Source organism: Ambystoma mexicanum, chromosome 3q, assembly GCF_040938575.1.
Source record: "Ambystoma mexicanum isolate Mex_15411 chromosome 3q, UKY_AmexF1_1, whole genome shotgun sequence".
NCBI lineage: Eukaryota > Metazoa > Chordata > Amphibia > Caudata > Ambystomatidae > Ambystoma > Ambystoma mexicanum.
The window spans coordinates 342,806,360-342,830,638 of record NC_090926.1 but is presented as its reverse complement, the minus strand read 5'-3'; the positions used below and the strand labels follow the sequence as shown (position 1 = coordinate 342,830,638).

Below are 24,279 nucleotides of genomic sequence, written 5' to 3'. Positions count from 1 at the left end.
GGGGGTGAGGGGGTTTGCAGATTTATTTCTGAACGATCCCCCCATGTTTTTAGAGGCAGAAAGGGAGGATAGTGAACTGTCAATTTTATCTTATGTCGCTACTCCTCAGCCAGGGCAATTGCCAACTCCCCAGGAAGACAGCTGCCCTTAGATACTAATGGAAATGCCCAAAAAGCCCTAGTGGCTTTAAATTACGTGCAGTCTACGTTTGCCTCTTTGTATGAAAATATTAAATCTGAGCTAAAGATGCACTCCATGATTCTGAATGCAATTCAAATTAACTTAAACAATGCTGCAAAGGAGGAAGAGCAGAAGTCTCTTTTAAACGTTGATACTGTGGCTGGGAAGCCAGATTTATCTCAAGCTATTGATTTACTACAGAATGCTGCAGATTCTCCCCATGAGGCAGTCGTATCAGTGTATAACCCCTCTGGTCACTCATGAATCCAGGAATAACATTCATTTAACTGCCTTGGTCCAGATTGTAGATGGGACGGTCACAAGTTTTTCCTTACCTCCTCCTTTGTACTCCAAAACTCCAACTAAGTCAGTTGGAATCCAGGAGCCTCTTGGGAGTAAGGAAACACAAAAGCAAAAGAACATACAACCTGCCGAGTAAAACAAAAAGAAAAATGTGAACATGAAAAATCTCCACAATATCTCGTCTAGGAAGTGTCTTTGTAACCTCACTATTCAAGAATCAATGGCCAAATAGAAAAAGCTGATTAAGTAGAAAGACACTTTGGCGCCACCCACAAGGCAACTGGACTCCGAGAGCGCTTTGGACGAGGACTCAGTATTGGAGTGTGGCCCGACTGACCCACACGTTTTGGGGATCAGGGTGTCTCGTGCAGAGGATACAAACCCTTTAAACTATGGCGACTTTCAAAATACAAAGTGTAATACTGTTTTAAATAAGAATATGTGGATAGGAACTGCGGCTCAAACTGAGGCAATCATTTCCCCCACCAATTCTGTGGGGCCACTGCCGATTTTGTCAAACATCACCAGTCTCTGTGCAGGCACAGTGGAAGGACATTCTATGGTTGAGACCCAATCGTGTTATGAAGACAATGTAAAGTGTGGAGGAGAACTAACTCGTCTTCAGAAGCTCGGGAACCCATAAAGCTAGTCTGCGAGTGGAGTAAGACAGTCTACAGTGTGCTGCGAAGTACCGGTTGTAGGATATGGATTTTTTAGGTACTGCGATGTCTTCTAACCTTGGGAAGCAGGGAAGTAGCCCCATATCAGTGATTAACCCACTAGGTAAAACACTGACAAATAGGCTCCTGGTTAAGAGCATATTTACAGAAGACACTCAAGTTGCCTTAAATAGGTCTCATATTTTAGCGCTCTTCTCAGAAGTTCCTAATTTGCGCCGCCGTTTGAGTGCAGGATTGACATGGTTGTTTTCGATATCAGCCCCCAAATTGTCTTTGATTCGATAATTAGAGAATCTTCACCACTCAGGCAAATAGGCTAAAATATAACAGTTTATAATCCCAGGCATTTTCAATATACTGTGGATAGCCTACATACTTCGGGGGTGCCAGATTTGTATTCTTTGAGGGCTCTGGCCAAAGAAATACAGTTGCCACATTCGAAGGGCGCTTGTCGGGATCAAGAACATGACGTGTCTTGGCTTGCTGGCTCATTACAGAATATGGCTAGGGACACCCATGTGCCCAACCATTCAAGCAAGACTGGCTGCTTGTCTCTTATCTTGGAATTCTCGTGGGCTGTCGCACCTATTTTTGAATGTGAACCTGTGCAACTATTTAAGGGGATTTGGGGTCTTGTTAATCCAAGAATCTGACTACTTGAGTGTCCCATATTTGGTATATCACCTGTTTCCAAACGGCCCGTAAAGGGGAGGGAGGCAGACCAGATGGTGGTCTTCTTACGATAATTAAATCTTGTCCCCAATTTACGGATGTGAGGTCACTAGACCCTTGTTATGGTGTTTTGGCAGTAGAATTAAATATTGGGACTCATACCCAAAATAGAAGGATTCTGTTTCTCAAAATGTACTGGCACACCAGGGTATGCCCACTAAGTAAATATCTGGATTTCTTGTTCATATTAATCTCTGACTGGGTAGGAAACTGAGAATGGACTGGTTATGGTGGCAAGGGACCTGAGATCATCCTGTCCTTTGGTGGATGACAACATAACTGAGTATCTCCCAGCAAGGGACAAGTTTTTTCCGAAAAAAGGACTCAGGGAATGTCTTGGTCCTCATGCTTAGCAGGGATGGGTTTTGTGAGGAGCCAGGAGTGAGAGGCGGACACAGGGTACTCATGGTTTTTGGGTATGACATGCATTACTTACTGTAAAAGCATTTCTGATGGTATCTGCTTAGATTCACATGCTGTGCATAGTCCGACATCCAGTGGTCACTGCGGAGTATTGCATCTTGTTTTTCAAACGTCGAAAAGGGGACGTCGACATAGGCGTGTCTGTAATACTATCCCTATAGTGACGTGTAGTGTACCCAAAATCCCTCACGCGTCGAGGTCCCTCTGTTTGTATTTTTTCTGCCATGAGGGAGCCTTATGACTAACGTGAGTGAGTACAGAAAAGAGAAGTAATAAGACGTCTATGTTCCTTCCATCCGAGCAGGGAGGAAGAGTGGGGGCATGTGAATCTAAGCAGATACAACCATCAGAAATGCTTTTACGGGAAGTAATGCATGTCTTCTGATGTTTGTTAATCTGCTTAGAATCACATGCTGTGCATAGACTAGCGAGTAGTACCCGGAGTTGGAGGTGGGTTGTGAGAAGGAACATTAGAGAAAAGATGTCCTAGTACTGCTTGTCCCACCTGGGAATCAGATCTAGAATGGGCATCTAGACAACAGCGTTTTGTAAAGGTGTGTACAGAACTCCAGGTTGCCGCCTTGCAAATTGACTCAAGGGGAACATTTGCAATGAATGCTATGGATGCCCCAGTGCCTCGAGTAGAGTGTGCTCTAGGCTTGAAGGGCAGTTCTCTCTTAGCAAGAGTGTAACAGAGTGATGCACTGGACAATCCATCTAGATACAGTGGATTTGGAAACTGCATCGCCTTCTCTTCCTGCCGCCACTGAGACAAAGAACTGATTAGTCTTTCTCAGTGGTCTAGTTCTTTCCATATAAAAGATGACCGCTCTGCGCACATCAAGTGTGTGCAGGCTCTTTTCTCCCAAGTTTGATGGGTTTTGAAAGAACGTTGGTAGTTCTATAGACTGGTTGACATGAAATTTTGAAATGAACTTCGGTGCAAACCTATGGTGTGTGCGTAGAACCACCTTATCTTTGTGAACTGTTACAAAGGGATCTAATATAGAGAGCGCTTGTAGTTCACTCACTCTCCTAATGGAGGTGATAGCTATTAAGAAAGCAGTCTTAAGAGTGAGATCCTTAAGGGTTGCTTTATGCATGGGCTGGAAGGGGAGCCCATTAGCCTGGTTAGTACAGCATTCAGGTCCCACGGGTTAGATTTAGAAGGGTGAATTCTTTTCACTCCCATCATGAAGGCTTTAATAACTGGAACTTTCCACCATGACACCTTACGTTGAGACGTAGTGTAGGCGGAGAGTGCTGCTAGGTGAACTTTAATAGAATTAAAGACTAAACCGGAGTCCAATAAATGAGTCAAGTAGAGAACAATCTGTGTGGGAGAGCAGTCAACGGGGTTGATGCTCTTTTACTTACACCAGATGACAAACCGTTTCCACTTGCAAGAGTAGCAGTAACGAGTGTTCAGTTTCCTTGCCTCTCTGAGAATGTCCATGCATCTCTGTGGGAGCTGCAAATGTCCAAATTCTATGACCCCAGGAGCCAGGCTGCCAAGTTCAGAGTCTGGGCATGGGTGCAGTGTTTGGCCCCTGTCCTGTGACAACATGTTGTACGGGCAGGGTAGTTTCACTGGAGGAGATAGTGACATCTCCATCAGATGAGCGAACCAGGGTTGGCTGGCCCACATGGGGGCCACCAGTATCATGGTAACTGGTTCCTGGTGCATCTTGTGCACTATCTTGTTGAGAAGGGAAGTCGGGGGGGGGGGGGGGAAGCGTAGACAAATTTCTCTGACCATGTTATCCAGAGACCGTCCCCCTTGGAGCGGTTCTGGGGGTACCTGGAGGCATAATCTTGGCATTGGGTGTTCTTCAGAGTTGCGAACAGGTCGATCTCTGGGAAGCCCCATTCTGCGAAAACGTTGGAGACGATGTCTTCGTGTAGTCGCCATTCGTACTCTGCGGGCAGAGGGAAGTCTCTGCTGAGTCAGTCTGCCAGAAGATTGAGTTCCCCTGGTACATGTTGAGATAACAGGAACATGTGTTTGAGAGCCCACTTGCAGATGTTCTGGGACAGCTTGGACAGTCCTGGAGAGTGAGTGCCATCTTGCTTGTTCAGGTAGTACATGGCCGTGGTGCTGGCTGTGAGGATCAGCACTGTTTTCCCTTGTAGGTGTGACTGGAAAGCCTTCAGTGCTTTGAAGACCGCCAGCAGTTCCAGCAAGTTTATGTGTTTGGACGCCACACTCGGAGTCCAAACTCTGTGTGCAGTCTGATGTGATAGCTGAGCCCCCCCATCCTGTGTGGGACGCCCTGTGGTTAGAGTGGCTTCCACTGTGGGGGTGGCGAATGGTTTCCCCAACACGAGGTTTTCCTTCGACCACCATCGCAGTGAGAGAACCAAGGCCTGTGAGACGACCACTAGATCATCCCATTGTCCGCTAGCCTGACACCATTGGCTGTTGAGCCACTTTTGCATTGGGCGCAGGCGCGCGCAAGGTACCAAATAAATACATGACGCCATCATTCCTAGCAATCGCATGGCTTTGCGTACCATCGCCTCTCGACCGGTTGCATATTGAGGGATCTGAAACAGCATGTTTTGGACCCTCTCGTTGGAGGGGAAGAAAAGGGCGTCCTTTGTTCGAATTAGAGCCCCTAGGAATTGCTCGACTTGGGTGGGGTCTAGACTGGACTTCTTCTTGTTGATGGAGAAGCCCAGGTGGAACAAAAGGTCTACAGTCTTTTGGGTATTTGATAAGCATGTTTCATAAGAATCCCCCGTTATGAGCCAGTCGTCGAGGTAAGGGTAGACCGGAATGGACAACCTGCGCAGGTGTGCCGCTGCCACTGCCAGTACCTTTGTGAATACCCTTGGTGCTCAGGCTATGCCGAAGGGTAGCACTTTGAACTGATAGTGTTTGCCCTCTATCATGAACCTGAGTTATTTCCTGTGCGCTGGCAACATTGAAATACGAAAGTATGCATCTTTCATGTCCAGCGTTGACATGTAATCCCCCCGTGTGAGCAGGGGTATTACCTCCTGCAAAGTCACCATACAATATTTCTGAGGTTTTACAAATTTGTTCGCTGGGCGCCGATCTAATACAGGGCGCATGGTTAAATCCTTTTTGGGTACAAGGAAGTACACTGAATAAATACCCTCCTTTACCTCTGATAGAGGCACAACCTCTATGGTTCCTTTTTCCAGCAGCAGTTCGACTTCCTGAAGAAGGATGGAGAGGTGTTCCGGTGATAGGCGTCTTCCCCTTGGGGGTCTGAATGTTGGGGATCGACTGAATTCGATGCAGTAGCCGTGGGCTATTGTTGATAGTACCCAACGGTCTGTGGTAATTCCCTCCCATGCTTGCAGGAATGATGTTAACCAGCCCCCGACCGGAGATGCATGGAAGGGGACCCAAACTGGGGTCATTTGGTGGTGGTAGCCGGGGAGCCTCTGGGAGTGGGGCCCGACCCCTTCCCTTTCCACGACGTTGTCCTCTTTGAGCATACTGTCCACTGGTTCCCTGAGGGGAGGACCAGTTGCTGGATGAGGTATATTGTTGTTGATTTTGTCGTTGGCCAAAAAAATGCGCCTTTTGCCATAACCTCGCTTATTAGGAGGTCTTGTGATTTGGTCCAGGGTTTTAAGTGTTTTCATGTTCCTTCTTAGCTGTTTCCAGTGCGTCATCAACAGCCTTGCCAAACAAGTTTGAGTTTTCAAGGGGTTTGCTGATGAGGGACGCCTGTGTCTCTGGCTTGAAACCTGAGTTTCTGAGCCAAGCATGTCGCTTAAGAAGTACACCCTGGACTAGTGACCGGCCAGCTGTTTCCGCAGCATCTAAGGTGTTCTTGATGATGTTTTGGTTTACCCGAGTACCTTCTGTCACAGTGGCTAATAAGCGGGTTCGCAAGGGCTCAGGGGCTTCTCGTAGGCCTTTGCCCAACAGTCCCCATTGGGCATCGGCGTAGCTAGCCAACAAAGTTGTATTGTTGGCAATACGCGTGGCAAAAGCTGCCGAGGATGTAATCCTCTTCCCTAAGGCAGGAAGCTTCTTCCCCTCTTTGTCCGGGGGTGCTTCGCTAGTAGATAGCGGAACCCCTGCCGTTTTCCTTGTGGTGGTTACTACCAGGGAATCAGGTATGGAATGACCCCTAATATATAAGGGATCAGAAGGTGAGGGGTTAAAAAGCTTCTCGATTCTTGGATTGACCCCTCTAACCAATGCAGGTGCAGATAAAGAGGGAACAAGGCGTCTCTTGATTGAGGCTAGCAGGCGGCTTTTCCTTAATTGAAATCTACTTCTGGGGAAGTTTCCCCTGTCTCAATTTGAAAATGTGCTGCCGCCTTGCGTAGCATTGCATTGAAAGTGGGTTGATCATGCACAGGCGAAGGGTCTCTGACCGGTGTGGTCTGAGGAGAGGGCAGATCTAAAACATCAGGGTCTGTTGACGCCCCTGGTGACTGCCAGGGCTGTGGTTCACATATGTCTGGGTCTTCCTCAAAGTCTCCTACAGGGTCTTGTAGATCCTCTGTATTTAGGAATTCTTCCTCTTCCTGAAAATGTGGATCCTCTTCAGTGAGGTCATATGTATCAATTTCTTCCTCAAGTGGGTCAAAAAGTCTTGGGAATTTGGCCCTAGGGTCTTCAGGGTCTTCAGGGAGCAGGTCTTCAGGGAGCACCTCCCTTGGCCTTTTGGGTGTAGTGTGTTCAGAAGTGGACACAAACCTATCTAGCCTGTCCATACATGATTCAAATCTTTCCCTAGTCCACTGGGATAACCCTGAACGGTCTAGTGGCAGAAAGGCTTGCTCCACCGCCTCTAGGCATCAAGATCTCTCCCAAAGCATCAAGGATATACCCCCGTCGCACTCTGAGAACCCTTCTCGTGGGCCCGGCACTGGGGACGTATCTCTGGGTTTTCCCTTCGACGTGGGGGGAGGTTCTGGCGTACCCTCTGTAGATTTCGGCGTCTCTCTGACCTTCTGAGCGGGCTTTGTTGGCTCCTTCACCAGCCGTTTCTGCGCGTCTTTGGAGACTATTCTAGCTATGCTTTCCACAACTAGTTTGTCTGTTGAGGGCTGGTCGTGAATAGTTTTCGGCGGAGCCGGAACCTTACCGTTTACGGACGCCCTCTTACGAGGCGTTTCGACTGACATTTTGGTGGTATCGCCCTTAGTTGAAGGCGGCCCAGTGACTAGGCACGTATGCAGCTGCGGGGAGGGCTGGCGACCCTTACGGTTGGCGGAGGCTGCCGGTTGATTCCACGTCTGTGTTGGCGCTGAGGCCTTCTTCGATTTACTCGACAAATGGCCATGGGTTGTGTGTTTAGTGACTTTTTCGTGTGCGTCAGCATCGCCGAGGTGTACATCCCCATAAGTAGGGCCAGAGCCAAGCTTTTCGGGGCCGGGGACAGACGCGATGGAGCGGGAGCACTCCATTGAGAGGTCAACAACCTCCATTACGGAGGTAGCGTTATCACTATCCCCCTCGTCACACTCGGCGGCGGCATCCGCGGGTGAGGAATCAGCCTTCGACATGCCGTAGGCTGCCCACCTCTTGACCCTGTGTTCCTTCAAAGTTTTTGGACAAAGGAGTTTACAGGCCGCACACCCGGCCTCGTTGTGGTCGAGGGGTAAGCAGCAGTTACACCGCGTATGCTTGTCCTTCCACGGAAATTTGCTGTTACAATGTGGGCAAAATCTCAAAGGAGTCCTCTCCATAGCTGAGGATGTAATCAGTGATAACGACCCAGAAGGAAAGGGGGGGAGGCATTCTAGAAGAAACAGAAATGTCCACACCAACCCCCACTCTCCCTACTGTGTAGGCCGGCGAGGCCGGGCCACGTGTTCGGCAGCGCCGATAGGATCGCCTCTGTCGAAACCACCGCCATCGAAGATCTTGACTCAGCGGGGAAGTTGAATGGCTGTCGAAAGAGGACTGGAGGTGGTTTAATTAAACAAAAACTGACAAATCGCCAAAGGTTCGAATAAATGGTAATGTCTCTTATTAGCTCTGCATAAGGCGACCAGTATTCTGGGCGGAAAAAAACAATCTGAGGGACCTCGACGCGTGAGGGATTTTGGGTACACTACACATCACTATAGGGATAGTATTACAGACACGCCTATGTCGACGTCCCCTTTTCGACTTTCGAAAAACAAGATGCAATACTCTGCAGTGACTACTGGATGTCGGACTATGCACAGCATGTGATTCTAAGTAGATTAACAAACATCAGAAACATTTTTATTGAGATTAAGGGACGGGAGATTAAAGTGTGCTTTAAAAACCTCTTGCGCATCTTCGTTTCTTTTCTGTGCAGCTTGTTGGCTCAGCGTGCATTCTGTTAGCCGCTGTAGCTTTGCCGCATTCGGTTCCACTCTGTGCGTCTCCCGCTGCCTCTCTGACATCAGCAGTGAGCTCTCTGTCACTCAGTTTCCTCTCACACTGTCAGGGTTTGCTTCGGCTTCGCTTCCCATGGCCTGCTCTCCCGTAGCATGTTGTCCAATCTCTGAGTGGCTTGCAGCATTACCTAGATCCTGCACTTCTCCCTCCCACCGTCTGTCAGCGGCCGTGAATTTAAACTTCCCTGCAGAATGGAGCAACTTCCAAAGACTAGACCGCCGGGTTTGCTTATTGGTCCCAGTCATCTTCATTGCTCTTTTCCCCTTTGTCTTCTCAGTTGCGGTCATGGAGTCTTTAGTATAATGTTGAGGAAGTTGGCAATGGATCTCACAGGGCCTCTTCCTTGTCTCATTTATTAACAGATCATTCCTTGTCTGATGTTGGGGACTGTATGAAGTGGACCTGGCAAGGGTTTGAGGGATAGATTACAATATGCCATTAAGGAATGAGGAAGAGAAGGAACATTCCTAAAAGGGAAAGGGGGCATGTGTCTTCATCCAACAATGTCTGGTCATCCCCCTGAGGAACGCCTCTCCCCATGTGGTCCTCCCTCATATAGCTACCCCCAGGGTCAGGATCAGATAGTGGCTGCCATACCCTGGACACATGGGAAGAGGCTATGCCAAGGAAAGGAGTGATGCCATCTTCAGATTCATCACAGTTAACAAATGTTGAATGGGACCATGGATGGGGATATTCCAAGTCAGCCCACATGGAAGAGAGGGACAAGCTCCTCAGTGTTGGACTACATTTTTGTAGATTCTGTTTTATATAATTTGTGTAAGCATTTTAGGATTGGAGGGGCCACCACATTTTGGTGGAGGTTTTCAACTTGTGATGGAAGGCCAACTAGGAGCCCCTGTCAACTTGACCGTGAATCCAGCCAATAATAGAATTGCCTGGCATCCTGGTGGGTTGATATATTTTAATGCAGAGATTAGGACAATTATTAACCACAACCGTTATAGCTGGAAACAAATTTTAGTGTAGATAATTTCTAGGGCTTTATTGACAAAAGTTTGAAGGATTTGCGACTCAAGAATAAATGGCTCCGCTTAAACAAAGGGAAATCTTTGAAATATACTTATGCATTCGATCGTATGGTTACTAATGAGAAAAGAGAAATTAGATTTGGTATTAAAGTAGTAAGAAAGAGTAACCTAGGAGGCTTAGAAAGGTTAGTGGAAATTAAGAAGATTAAGTTGAAATTTAAAAATTGGAATAAAAGCCAGAGGGCCTGTATTTTGCAGCAAGATGCTGAATGAATTCTAAATATTTGAAAAAATGATGATTCTAGCACTTTCTGGAATTCCCTTGGTATGCCCGAAAAGCAAATACATGCAGTGGCTTAGACTGAGTGGGTCCTTCATTTTGAAGAATTGTATACTATAGTGGATAAGAACTCACCCTCTATAGACATGTCCACATTTGAAAGTGTGGACACAAAAATTAGTTTTATCAGACTCTGGTCCAAGAGCTTATCATAGACCTCTGGCATCAATGAACTCTGCAACAGGCTGTTTAAAGGGGATCTAGGAGTTTGGACCACTACCCTAACTATCTTGTTTAGGAAAATTGTGGACAAGGGGTGTTCCCACCCCGCTCCCGGTGGACAGCTTGTGTTATTCCTTTGTACAAAAGGAGTTCAAAGTAGGATCCATAAAATTATCGCCCTATTTCTATTCTCGACGCAGATAGTAAAATATCGTTTGTTATTTTATCTAGAGGCGTCGGCAAAGGAAGCAGGAAAAAAGTATACAAAACCAGACATGAGTTAGAAAGGGGCATGGTACTAATGAAAGGCTTTGGGCCTCATTACACGGTAGGAGGTAACCATGCCGCTATCAGCGGCATAGCTACCCCCTTACCGCATTCCAGGTAGGCGGTATGGGGACTTACCGGGTCATTCCGACCCTGGAGGACCCGGTAAATCCTCATTCCAAATACCATTCCCCATTCCCACTGAGCCCACATAGGGCTCAATGGGAATGGGGAAGGAGCTAATAACGGTACCGCAATTTGCGGTACCGTTATTAGCTCTGAAGTCCCTCAGCGGGTCCCGTCCAGACCAGACGTCAAGGACGGGACCCGCTGAGGGACCTCGTAGTAGGGCGCTAATAGCGCCTACCGTGTAATGAGGCCCTTTGTTCTGCGGTGTCTTCAAGAACTTGTCTGGAATGGAGATTGTGAAAATATCTTTGTGGCATCAATTGATCCATCATCAGCCTTAGATCTCGTGAGTCACTGGCATCTCTGGGCAAAGCTTAGTACTTTGGGGGTTTCAACTCGCCTTCTTAGAAGGATAGTGGCCCTTCATGAGCACTAACATTCAAGTGTGGTTAGATCAAGAAGGCTCCCTTTCTCGGAAAATCTTCATCGGTAAGGGATTGAGGCAAGGGTGCATTTTGGCCATCTGCATCTTTCATCTTCATGTGTCTGACATGGGTGAATCTATTGAGTTATTTTCCTTTGCCCCCCCCTCGACTCCTTTGAGGTTTCTCTGGGATGCTTATGCTAATGAATTTGTTTGAACGAACTCCAGTGGGTTTGCAGCGTTTGATTACGGCTTTTGCCCACTATGCAGAGGCTAACTCTTTGGTTATTAACCACAGGAAGACGTAAGGTGTTGCAAATTATTAAAAGTAAAAAGCAGCCTTCGTTTGTTTGGAAGATGAATCAAGAGAAGTTGGGAGTAGTGTACAATCCTATATATTTGGGATCTCCATTGACAACCAAATAGAATTAAAAACAAATTGAGGAACATCACATCTGCAAGGCCAATGCACAGGCGTTGCAGATGTCTCGGGTCAGGTCAAAGTACTGTAGGTTTTCCTTGATTCTGCTTTAAAGATTCTATGAGGGTAAAGTCATACCCAAGTTGACCTATGGCATGAACATTTTACAGCCATGGGTGCTGGAGCTTCTTGAGAAGTTGGAGGGGTCTATCTGGTGAGACCAATCTTCAGAAGCGGTCTCTTTTCTCCTAGGGGGATTCCCTTCCCATGGTGCCAGGGTGGTGAGGCTGCTAACCGGTAGCCTCCCTGGGCGTGGTACTCGGCTGGAGGATCACATGGGTGGGGATCCCCCCTATGGGACATGGGATGACTATTCAGTGATAACGCAGTATTTGTCCCGTCCATCAACCCCTGCCTCATCTACTTGCACTACCCAAGCCTCTCACGCCTCAATATGCCTCTGTAAGGTAGAGAGCCCCCAAACCCTAAGAGGTACTGAGACGAGGAAGAGTAAGGGTTACCTATGTAAACCACACTTAGAGACTGAGACGAGAAAGAGGCGCAGAGCAATGTGGATTGCATCAAAGAAACAAGATGAGCAGACTAGGCATTTTGAATCAGGCAAGTCAATGCAAGATATAAAAAGGGAAGAAGGACTGTACACAGGGTCAATCCACCTCCCCCTGGAGGAACCAGGAGCTTTGTGAGCCGCTGGTCGGGCCTGGACGTGAAGAGCCCTTAAGACGGGAAGTCCTCCTGTCGGGAGGAAGACCCCTGCAAAGTCTGATGTCACTGAGAAAGCGATGGCAACCAGCCCTGGTGTTTATGGAATTCATCTATCAAGCGAAGGGAAAAATTCTCCTTAACAGTACAGAATGGCAAAAATGTGAACTTTGTTTTTGCACTTATTGGGAACTTTATGTTTGTTCACAGAGGAACTTTGCCTGAGAACTGAGTTACACTTGGATGGAAAAGAACAAGTTACTCTCTTACCTGGTAACGTTCTTTCGATGGGATGGTCCGACGACGTATTCCATATCTATGACAGTAATCACCACAGCTGTGCTGCTTCGGAAAATCTTTCGGCGCCTGCGTCGTGCGTCAATGACGTTGATACGCCGTCCTCGAGGGCCTCCGTCGAGCTGACATCACTGGATGTTATAAGTAGGATGCACGATGCCCCTAGCCTCAGTTGTAGTTTTTCCCAGAACGTGTGGCACCGATCAACTGCCAGTATGACCACAGAAAGCCTTGCGGAAACATAAGCTGCAATCGCATAAGAAATTCTGTAGCGGGGAAGGCTGGGAGGGAGCGATATGGAATATGTCGTCAGACCATCCCTTCGAAAGAATGTTACCAGGTAAGAGAGTAACTTGTTCTTCGAGGGGATTAGGTCCTCCGACGTATTCCATATCTATGACAGACTCCCAAAGCAGTACCAACATAAGGAGGTGGGAAAAGAATTTAGAATACACAAATTTAGAGTGTCCAATCAAATTGCAGAGTAAAGGACCGCCTTGCCAAAGGCCAGATCCTGCCCACGGACAGAATCTAGGGAGTAGTGACGTACAGAAGTATGAACCGAAGCCCAAGTGGCTGCATCACAGATGTTACGAATAGGAACACCCCTCTGCAGGGCAGTAGAGTCAGCCATAGACCTAGTCGAATGGGCCCGTAAGCCTACCGGAGGGTCCTTACCCGCCAGGCGGTACCATTCAGAAATTGCCAAGATAATCCATCTGGACAAGGTCTGCTTAGTCACAGCTTGTCCTAAACGCCTTCCAGCGTAACCAATAAAGAGCTGATCGCCCACTCTGACCCGGGACATGCGAGAAATGTAGAAGCTTAAAGCTCTCCTAGGATCCAACCTATGGAGCCTCTCCTCCTCCTTACCAGGATGTGGGGGAGGATAAAACGCAGGAAGAATAACCTTCAGGCCTAAATGAAATTCCGACACCACCTTCGGAAGAAAGGAAGGACGAACTCTAAGGACAATCCTGTCCTTATGAAACACAGTGAAGGGTGGCTTAACTGAAAGTGCCTGTAACTCACTCTGCGAGCGGAAGTGACCGCAACTAAAAATACAGTTTTAAGAGTTAACAGTCTCAAAGGGCAAGAATGTAAAGGCTCAAATGGAGCACCCATTAGAAACTTGAGAACCAGGTTCAAATCCCAACCGGGCACCTGGAAAGGTGACGGAGGGAACACATTAGTGAGCCCTTTTAGAAACTGAGAAATTAAAGGAATTTTAAAATAAGAACACTCCTCAGACGAGCGCTTAAATATGGACAGCGCCGCCAGGTAACCTTTAATGGTACCCACTTGCAAGCCCCTGTGGGCCAAAGAAAGCAAAAAAGACAGAACCACAGGAATGTCACATGAAAAAAGATCCACTTCTTAACCCTGCACCAGTCGCAGAACTTTGTCCAACAGCAACGGTACAGGGACTTTGTTGCCGGCCGCCTGGCCAAAAGCAACACCTCCATCACGTCTTTAGGGAGGTCCCAATCCTTAAACCTCAACCTTTCAGAAGCCAAGCGTGAAGGCTGAGGGATCTGACCTCTGGATGGAGAACCCGACTACCCCTCCCATAAGAGCAGATCGTCTTGGTATGGAAGACGACGTGGAGGGCAGATGGACAAGTCGAGAAGGTCCGGGTACCACGTCCTCCTGGCCCATGCTGGAGCAATGAGGATCAACCAGGAACCGAACCTCCGTAACCTCCGCAGCACTTGCAGGATGACGGGGACTCGAGGAAACGCATACAGCAGTGGGAATGACCACTCCACCACGAACGCGCCTCCTAAGGCTCCTCTTGGAGGAAATTCCCGCCAGCAGAACGTTTCGCACTTCCGGTTGACACTGGAGGCGAAGAGATCCACTTGAGGGGTCCACCAAAGGGCGAAGATCTCCAGGAGAATCTCTTGAGCCAACTCCCACTCGTAAGAGATCGCGCTCTGCCTGCTCAGAGCATCCGCCGTCTCGTTTTCGTCCCCGGCCAGATGAACTGCCGAGATCGGAATTTCCTGCTGGATTGCCCAGAACCAGAGCTGCATCGCCTCAGTGACCCTGCCCCCCCCCCCTTCTGTTGAGGTAGTGCATGGCCACTGTGTTGTCCGTCACAATCAGGACATTCTGTCCTCGCACAGTCGGCAGGAAAGCCTTCAGCTCCAACAGATTGATATGGAGTCTGGACTCCGACAGAGACCAACGACCGCTGACTGTCAGCTCGTTGACATGAGCTCCCCATCCCGTGAGGGACATTTCCGTCACGATCGTCACCTCCGGCCAGGGCAGCCAAAACGGAGCCCCCTCCATCAGATTGCTTTCGACCACGGAGGTCCTGGGCGACCGAGGGCGGCACCTGAACGGGGTCCGACATCCTGCCGGAGGACTGAGACCACTGGGACTTGAGTGCCCATTGCAAAGATCTCAACCGCAACCTGGCCTCTGGCACCAGAAGAATGCAGGATGCCATGAGGCCGAGCAATCTCAAGAACTCGAACGCAGGGAGACTTGTGCACCATCTGCTGAATGTAACGAGCCCTCACCTTGGGAGGAAAACACTGCCCCAGGGATGTGTCTAGCACTGCACCGATGTACTGGAGCCTCCGAGTTGGCGTCAAGTCGGACTTCTTTAAGTTGAGGGAGAAGCCCAGCTTGTGAAGGGAGTGGCAGGTGACTGACCGATGATCCAGGACTTGCTCAGGAGAGCGCGCCCTGATCAGCCAATCGTCCAGGTAGGGGTAGACGTTAATCTCCCCCTTTCCTGAGATACGCTGCCACCACCACCATGAGCTTGGTGAAGACCCTTGGGGCGGACGTCAATCCGAACGGCAGGACCCGAAACTGAAAGTGCGAGTCACCAACCGCGAACCTCAGGTACTTCTTGTGCTTGGCATGGATCGGCACATGAAAATAAGCGTCCTTGAGGTCTAGAGACACCAACCAGTCCTGAAGTTGAAGGGCCTGGAGGACTGGAGAAAGAGTAACCATCTTGAACTTGTCCTTCCGAAGGAGCTTGTTCAAACCGCGCAAGTCCATGAGGGGTCTCAACCCCCCGTCTTTCTTCGAAATCAAAAAATAAGGGGAATACCATCCCTTGTTCCTCTCCGCTACAGGCACCAGTTCTATGGCGTCTTTCTCCAGCAGGGATTGAATTTCCTGTGCAAGGAGCGGATCCGAACTATTCAAAGAGATTCCCTGGTGGATTGTCGTGAGGCCTCTGCCGGAAAGGAAGACAGTAGCCGTGGGTTATGATCTCCAGAACCCACACATCTGAAGTAATGGCACGCCACTCTACAAGATGCTGCGCCAGCCTTCCCCCAACCGGCGAAGCATGGGCCTCATGACTGAGCTGACGCGGCTGCGGCAGTGCCTGAGGGCAAAGAGGCAACTGCTTGCGCGGCCATAGCACCTAGAGTACCTTGTTTTCCACCTCTGGCACTCCTACGGTTGCCCCTTTGACTCACAGCTCCTCTCGTTCTACTAAAGGATGAGTAATAACGAAAGGAACCCCCGTCCATTGGTGTCCCCTAGGACGAAAAGGCGGAGGTTGGCGGACTGCAAACCCCAACGACTTTGCTGCAGCTTTCGAGGTCTGCAACCTCTCAAGACTCTCGTCAGCCTTGCTGCCAAAAAGATGTTCACCATCAAAGGGCATGTTGAGGAGCCGACTTTTCACATCCGGAGCAAAACCCCACTTCCGCAACCACGCAAACCTGCGCATTACGGTGCTCGCTGCCATGGACCGGCTGACGCAATCAACCATGTCCAGACCCGACTGAACGGATTCACACATGGCGTCCTTGCCATCCTGCACGATAGAAAGGAAACCATCCCGTTCCTCCCCTTCGTGGATATGATCAGCCGCTAAAGCAATGCAGTTCCACAGTGTGCGTGAAACGAGACAAGGCACAAACAGAGTTGGCAGCCTGAAGCGCCATACCCCCAGAAGAAAATACCTTCTTCGCTCAGCCGTCAAAACGTTTGTCGTCCCCATCAGGAGGGATGGTAGGATACAACACCTGCTTTGCGTGGGCCATAGCCGCCTGCACCACCAAACTCTCCGGAGTAGGGTGCGTTGTCAAGTAGCAGGGGTCGCCACTAGCTGGGCGATATTTCTTCGGCAAGGACTTGCTCACTGCCGGGAGACTCTCCGGAGAAGTCCAAGCCGCAGCCACCCTCCTCTGCAAGGCCATATGGAATGACAGCACCGGGTCAGTTGGAGGACCTGGGTCCAAGATATCAGTCCGGTCATCCTGCTGAAAATCCCCAGGGGGGGCAGACCAACCCAGGTATTCAGTGACCCTCTACATGAGGCGCCGATATGAAGATTCGGCATGCGTGCCAGGCTCCGGCTTACCAAACTCCACCTCCGACGAGGTGTCAAGACCACTGGCATCGTGCAGTGACTGACGCAGGTCCTCAAGTTGACTGTGACCAGAAATAATATCATCACGAACCAATGCAGGAACCTCACCTTCCTCAGACCCCCCTCATCCACCTCAGAAATATAATCCAGAGGGTACAGAAAAAGGCACAAAGACATGTTTAGCCTTAGCCATTCTTGGGGGTGCCACCGTGCCACGGGGTACCTCCGACAAGGCTGCCTCGAAAGGCATCGAGGGCGTCGATGGAATGGGTGTCGACGTCGAGCGCGGCGCCGACAGCTTCGATGGCATCGACACAGGCCTCGAGGGCAGAGCCCCGAGCGCGTCTCTCGACAGCCTGGGCGCCGATGACATCGACGACTTCCTCGGAGGCGGGGCCTCGAGAGAGTCCATCGACGACCTCGGCACTGCCGGCGTCGAGGTCTTCTTCGAAGACTTCACAGAGTCTCGCGGTCTTGATGGCGTTGAGGACCGGGAACTGGAACGGGCATGCCTAGAGCGACCATCCTTGTCCGACCGGGACCTCAAAGGCGCCCGGTGGTGGAGACGACTGCTCGAGCCCGAAGGCAGAAGAGCAGTGTCTCTAACGCGCCCTCGACCGGCGTCCTCAGATGCGCGGCCGGACCGGAGCCCTGCGATTGAAAAATCACCAACACCTCCTTTCGGAACGAATCCCATTCCTCAGGAGTGGAATGCTTGTTGGGACAAGCTACCCGCCGACGGGCGGAGTCCTCGGAAGAGGACGGGGAAGGCGACCTGTGACGGCACTTCCTGGAGTGCCTCGAAGAGGCAGAGGAATGGCAGGACCGACTCCCAGACTGAGAACCCCCAGACTCACGGCGACGATGCGGAGAGTCGCCCCTCGAATCGTCCATCGAAAGACCAGTGGAACGCGACTTCCGGGGCTTGGCCACCTTACAGACCGACAGCTTCTTCTTACGCTCCCGCAAGGCCTTCGAAGTGACCGATTGGCAGTTGACACAGTCCCTATCATGGTCCTCCCCGAGGCACCAGAGGCACCAGAGGCAAGCGTCGTGCGTATCCGTCATGGACATCTTGGACCCGCATACCCGACACTTCTTAAACCCGGACCGCGGGGTGGAAGAAGCCGAAGACATCATATTCGACAGCAATGAAGCAACAGGTTCGAAGAACCAAAAGAACAGGATTCAGTGGAATCGAGGCGCGCCGAGATCTCCGAAGCGAACATGTTCGCGGAAAAAACAGAACTGAGGCTACGGGCGTCGTGCGTCCTACTTATAACATCCGGTGACGTTGGCTCGACGGAGGCCCTCGAGGACGGAGTATCGACGTCATCGACGCAGGACGCCGAAAGATTTTCCGAAGCAGCACAGCTGTGGTGATTACTGTCATAGATATGGAATACGTCAGAGGACCCACTCCCCTCGAAGACTCATATCATGGGGAAGGGAAACAATCCTCAGGAAATAATTCCAAGATGACTGAAACTGTGAGTTGGTGTACAGGAGAAGGCTGCCATTCTCCTGGACCAAGAACATTGGTTTATTAGTTAGATTTACAAGAGTAAAGGTTGGAAATAGGATTTGACAAAGAACGGAGGACATTTTGATTTCTTGGACATTCTGACAGACTCCTTTGTTTTGTTTGAGGCAGGGAAACCACTCTTGGTGTTACGGAAAGATGGGGCTTTTCCTTTATTTTCTTTTATGCTAACAAACAAATCCTTCCGGTGTCAGTCTCCTGCTTTTGCACCCATACACTGGAGAAAGGTTTTGGGCATCCCAAATGCTGTTCCATCCCTGCAAATAGATGTGAGTTGGGGTTGAACTCCATTGGGGTGTGTGTGAAGTGGAAATACCTTCAATTAAATTGTAAATTCTTACAACTGTTGGTGAACACTCTATACGAGGATATTGGAGCTCTGGTGCAGTCTGGTGCTGTACCAGTGGTAAATTCCTTTCCTGGGCTATCTGAAAGATCTTGTCTGAGTTTGATCTTAATTTAGAGGTCTTACTTCAGGATCCACGGAGAGCGTAAAGGTCATCAGCTTCATAAATAGTCACGTTAAACCCATGTCCCTCATAAACCAGACGAGATGGCATAATTTACGTTGATATAAATTACCAGCTGAGACTTGTCGTATGCCAACATCAATATGATACTGTGTTAAGCACCTGAAAGTACTTGCCTTGGTTGATATTTGTTGTGCATTTTAAAAATGTTATTTTGGCAAATTGGTTTAATGTTATTGTTACACTCACCTGGTCTCTGCGGAGGCGTTGGGGCACAGTGGCAGCCCTCCCTGAACTTGAATCACCACCTCCAGGCCTCTCTCTCAGTAGAAAAGCTGTGAGCGGTGGTACATGGTGATACTGCTCCTGTATGGAGATAAGAGTGTGTGAGTGTGCCAACCTCTCGAACGCTCCACCTCAAAGTAAGGTTTCTGTGAGCATACGCCGGCCCATAAAGCTCACCTGTGAATTATGGAAGATAAGCTCTCCGTCCTGCTACTTCTGGCAGGGGTGTGTCGAATGGGATCTAGTTCCTTCACTGATCCCTGATAAGGATTAGTCCAGTCCAGCTGCGACTATGCTTCTCCTTATGATTGGTAAGTTTTTCTTGAGCTCTTGTGATGCTGTTCGTTCTGTTTAATGTCTTTATATGTTGCTCCTATTTATGCCGCAATAATGTCTCTCTTCTGTTTTCTTCCCTTAAATGGAAATGCGGCCTCAATGCAGTGGTGAGATGCGAGACGAGGCCGGATGGAAGATAGATGCTCCCGCAATGTTCAACAGCAGGTAAGTGATTGTTTAAGGAAAGCGCGAAGTATGGCGAAGCACAAACTTAAACTGACTTTTTTCGATGTCTAACCTAGTCTTCTGTTTTTCCTTGCAGGCGCTGCTGTCAACGATGGAGAGTGTTGTGCTGTGGTGCCAAGATGAAGATTGGCGTTCCGGAAAGTATAAAGATGAATACCTGGTTCGCCGAAGAGATGTACAGGTAAGAACAGTTTGCCCCAGTTGGCAAGTATGCTGGCAGGAAGCAGGATGTCCAGGAAGCAGGATCTTCAAAGGTAAGTCTGACCTCAGGAGACGGTGAGTGTTACGCTGCTTGCAAGTGCAGAATAACGCGAAGCGTCTGTCTTGAGGACCAGGGCAGCTTATATAGCTGAGATCGTGGGCACGGCCATTAGAGCCGGTTTAGCAGCCACACCCTGCCACTCCTAGAGAATGAGCATGTGCGAAGGCAATCCATTAGCAGCCACACCCAAGAATACACTTGGGGCTGCTTAATGGATGGAATTTTCAAGGTTCATGCATCTGGTGCTATGCCCATAATAAAAGCTTTTTTGTGTTAAATGGATGTTCTTGTTTACTTTTGTTCATGAGCCTGGTGCCAAAGGCACCAGGACAGTGTCCACCCAGGTCTCCTGTGCATGCGACCCCTGCATGCCTGTGCCTCTGACTTCATGACCATGACAATTATCTGCAGTATTGTACTGTTGTACCAGGTCAAGTCATCCATGGGTCTTCCTATGTCCTCTTCCCATCTAGACATGTATCCACGGGGGGGCTTTCAACCTGCAAGAGTTCAGCACCTTGTATAAGGATGCAAGCCTAGCTACTGTGGGGTTAGGGGGGGACATATTGCCTATGAATAAATACTCAAAGTGGGTCATATACCGCTTTCCCTGAGCAGTTACGGTTGCCTAGGTCACCCAATGTCTTAAATGTATATAGCCATATCAATCTGAGTTGTTAACTGGCTTGCTTGCATTGTTCAAATGGAAGTGGGGGGATTGTCTCTAAACATCTGCCCCAGCCTGTGTAACCCACCCTCGGACCACCTAAGGAATCGACCCATGTTCAACCCTGGGGGGAATTCTCTATTTCCCCATAACATTGTCATAGGAGAGAGGAAGGTAGTTGTGGCATATCGTCGCGCAGCTTTATCCCAATACTCCCTTGTGGCACTAGATGTTGGAAGACCACGCAGCCCCCGTCTCCGTGCCCTCGGAAAAAACCCAACACCAGCAATGTAGGAGAAAAAGGGTGGGGGTAAAAGCCTTTCTGCTCTATATGTACCCAATGTGTTGGGCTGTGTGCCGCTGCCTGGAATTCTTGAATGGGTGCTATTTGGGCAGCATAGAGTTTTATTTTATTTATTTTATTGGTTTTTTTAAAGCACACCTTATACTGTGCTTGAGTTCGGTTTCTAAGCGCCGACCTGGGATTCAAACCTTGTCGCTCTGCGTGGTCTTGTTTCCAAGACCAGCGCGTTGCCCCTGTGCTATCCTCTGTTCAACTCTCGATGTCGGGCACCGACAACCCCCCACGCTCTTTGCTGCCATTAGCATGTGCCTAGCAACTCTAGGAAACCTTATCCACATCAATCTAAAAACACGTGATTGCAAATCTTTTAATGCCGCCCTAGGGATTCAGATCAGTACATTTTAGAATGTATACAATAGTCGTGGCAGTAGGGTCATCGGGACCCCTATTATTCTTCCCAGCCAGAAAATTTCAGAGGTATCCCGCCGCATCAGGTCCTGTTTGGCCCCAGCAAAGAGTGGCAATATACTGGCCGCCTATAAATCGGTGTATTTCGCTGTTTAATGGACACCCAGATAGTTCAGGGAATGAGGCCCAGGAGAATGGAAAATTTGACTTCAATCGCTCAACCGTTGCCTGCGATTCCGTTAAATGAAGTATCGTCGATTTTGTGTAATTAATCGTGAAGCCTAAAACCCTGCGAAATCTTTCTAGCGGTGAGACAATATGGGGCAAGGACAGCTCGGAATCCCACATGTAAAAGAATGTCATCGGGTGTTATGCACGGTTTTATGCTGATAGCCAGCTATATCTACGCTGGGGATATCCATAGAACAATGCACCAGACAGGCTAGGGGTTCCATAGCTAAGGTGCATAGGAGCAGGGAAAACTGATACCTCTGTCGGGTACCCCTCTGCAGGTTCACCGGGTTCGAAAGGACCCCGTTCACTTTGATCCGGGTAGAAGGAAGTACAAAAGTTAGCAAATACTAACTTAAGGAAGTGTGGACCGAACCCAAACCCAGCCAATACCTTAGATAAATATGTCCACTCTACACAAACGATTTCTCCACGTCGATCGAAAGTAGAGTCATTGCCCATTTATGTTTCTGTGCCCAGGCCGAGATGTCCACCGTCCATCAAATATTATCGAACGCCTGGAAAAACCCCTGTTTGATCCACTGCTACCACACCAGGCAGCCCTGCAGCTAGTCACATGGCCAAAATGTTTGAGAATATACAGGCGTCATAGTTTAGGACTGCTATAAGTAGAAGAGAGAAGCATAGCATGGGGTCCTTGGCTGGTTTATTAATCAAGGTTAATGTTTACTCCCCCATAGATGGTGTAATGGACCAAGTTTCAACAAAGGAGCTGAACACTTCTGCCATGCAGGGAAAGAGAACCTCAAGAGCATTTTTTTATAAAAAAGAGCTGTGAACCCATCCAGACCCATGGCTTTGTTACTGGGGAAAGAGCGAATGGCTTGAGCAAACACCTCTACTGTTATGGCCCTGTCCAGCATTTGTTTGCGGTCCTCAGGTATGCAGGCCTCTTGAATAAACGCATCCTGCTGCCGGCTGCTAAGGGAATCTGCTGCAAACAACTCTGTGACAGTATCATTTGAGAAGGCTCTTCGTCATGCAACAGGCCTCACGCACCCCTCAACCACTTCAATCCCCTATTCCCCCCAATTGTGGTACTGTTCCTTTGGTCCTGGGGTTTATAGGCCAGGATACGGATGCTTTATTTGATGCACTCTAGTAAAAGTGTTTTGTTCTAAGCAGTTAATAGGAGATATTGTCTGGCCATAGTGCTTTTAGTTCCGCCCTTGCTACCTGCAGCTGTCTGTAGGTCTTCCTAACACCATCTCGCTTGTACTGAGTTTCCCTCTCCTCTGCACAAGCTCGCTGTGCTGTTAGGATCTTTCTTCATGCTGAGGCCAGGCTGATTAGCTCCCCTCTCAGTGTAGGTTTAAGAGCCTCCCACACGCCTGCCAACGAGATATCCATCGTAAGATTCTCCTGGAAATACTGGGCGATTCTTTCAGTAATGGCCCGGCCTCGTCCAAAACTCTTGCGTGTGGATCACAAGGCCTACCCTGCTCCTCGGGCCTCGACCCAGGGTGTCGGTAGAGTGGCGTTTAGGAACCCTCTAGGATGTACTGCCGGTATTAGGATGTAGCCCCTCGGACGCATTGCCGGTGTTAGGGCGCAGCCTCTCGGTCATTGTGCCGGTAAAAGGGCATAGCCCCTCGGGTGTAAACCCAGTACAAGAACCTTCCGGTCCTTCAACACTGCGCCTAGGAGGATCCGAGGATTCCTCGACCCGAAGGCCAGTAGCTGTAGCAGCTTTGGTGCACGTGTCGGTAGAAGGACATGGCCGGTCCCTCCCACGCGGGAGAGTCCTTGGGAAGGAGTCTCCCTTGCGCTGGAAAATTTTGGCCCTACCATGGGCCTGGTTCGATGCTTCACAAAGTTCTTGAGATCCTCTGGAGGAGACCTCTGGAAGAGCTCCCTCCACCTGGCTAGTCTGTTCTTCAGCGCCTTCGAGGACAGCAAGTCACACGCCGAACACGATTGCCAACAGTGGTCTGGGCCAAGGCAACGTAGGCAGAGGGCGAGGGGTTCTGAAGTTGGGAAGAGCCTGTTGCAGGATGGACACCTGCTGAACCCTGTAGAAGTCTACATGCGCCGGGGAGGACCGCGACGCCTGAGGACCGAGTACCTGGATGATAGATAAGACAAAAAAAAGACAAAGAAGAAGCATCCGCGCGTGGAATTACAAGGCCGAAGCCAAACCCAGGAGCGCTGGCGAATTTGGCCCGTTCCCGTTGACTTGGAAAAGGGGTCTGGCGCCGGAGAGTGGAATCAGGGCCGCGCATGCTCCCTGGGCCACACCCTGCGCGCCTCTAAATTTACAGGGGAAGAACGTTTTTTTCTGGTGAAAAAGGTTCCGTATCCCGCCCCTTGGAAGAGACGCCCATACAGTATGGAGGAAAGGGGACTCGACGTAAGAGTACGGCTATACCGTTCTCCCACCTTCCCAGTGACCAAGTGCAACCACAGAGATCGGTCTTACCTAGCACTCGGATGCCATGATAGTTATCTTGCCCTTCCATCTGCCCTGCATAAAATGCTCTTCCCAGCTTGAGCAAAAGATAGCTGTGTCATCAGGATAGACGGCAGAGTAATCCAGCCCAGTGAGGGCCTCAAGCATTTGAAGTTTTAGGTGCATTTGTCAAACCAAAAGGCATTACCCATCATTGGTATATGTCCTCATGGATAGAAACTGTGTTTTATCCCTGGCTTGTTTGGTTAAGGCAATCTGCTAGCGATCCCCTTTTTCTTAGTCCTTACAATTTTAGGTCAGATTGGGTCGGGTATGCCAAGATGTGAGTCCCATGCCTGCTGGGCCTAGAGACTCAAGTC

General features: G+C 49.4%; 1 protein-coding gene across 2 annotated transcripts in view; it reads right to left on the bottom strand.

The window, feature by feature from the left end:
- The window catches only part of GEMIN5 (gem nuclear organelle associated protein 5), a 1,331,385-nt gene that overhangs the window by 500,426 nt on the left and 806,680 nt on the right, over positions 1–24,279 (bottom strand). The gene's annotated exons all lie outside the window — the stretch shown is intronic.